Source organism: Penaeus monodon, chromosome 20, assembly GCF_015228065.2.
Source record: "Penaeus monodon isolate SGIC_2016 chromosome 20, NSTDA_Pmon_1, whole genome shotgun sequence".
NCBI lineage: Eukaryota > Metazoa > Arthropoda > Malacostraca > Decapoda > Penaeidae > Penaeus > Penaeus monodon.
Window position 1 is genome coordinate 25352383 of NC_051405.1, and position 288 is coordinate 25352670.

Below are 288 nucleotides of genomic sequence, written 5' to 3' on the forward strand. Positions count from 1 at the left end.
TTAATCCACCTATCACAAATCGAACCCGTTTTTGTTATATTTAAGAAACACTTATTTCCTCCATCTCTCTCTATAGTCCAGCGTTCTTTTTAACCCTAGAAACATATCCTTTCTGAGATCATCAAATTACTGTTAATATGTTTTCGGTTGGGGCGTTGATATTGATAATGTTTAATTAGCCAGTGTAGATATACAAAGTTTGATATACGCTAATAAAAACTGAGTAGCTGAGTTGATAACGCATTGATACATAGTTTGCCCTACACGATAAACATTAATTGGCTACGC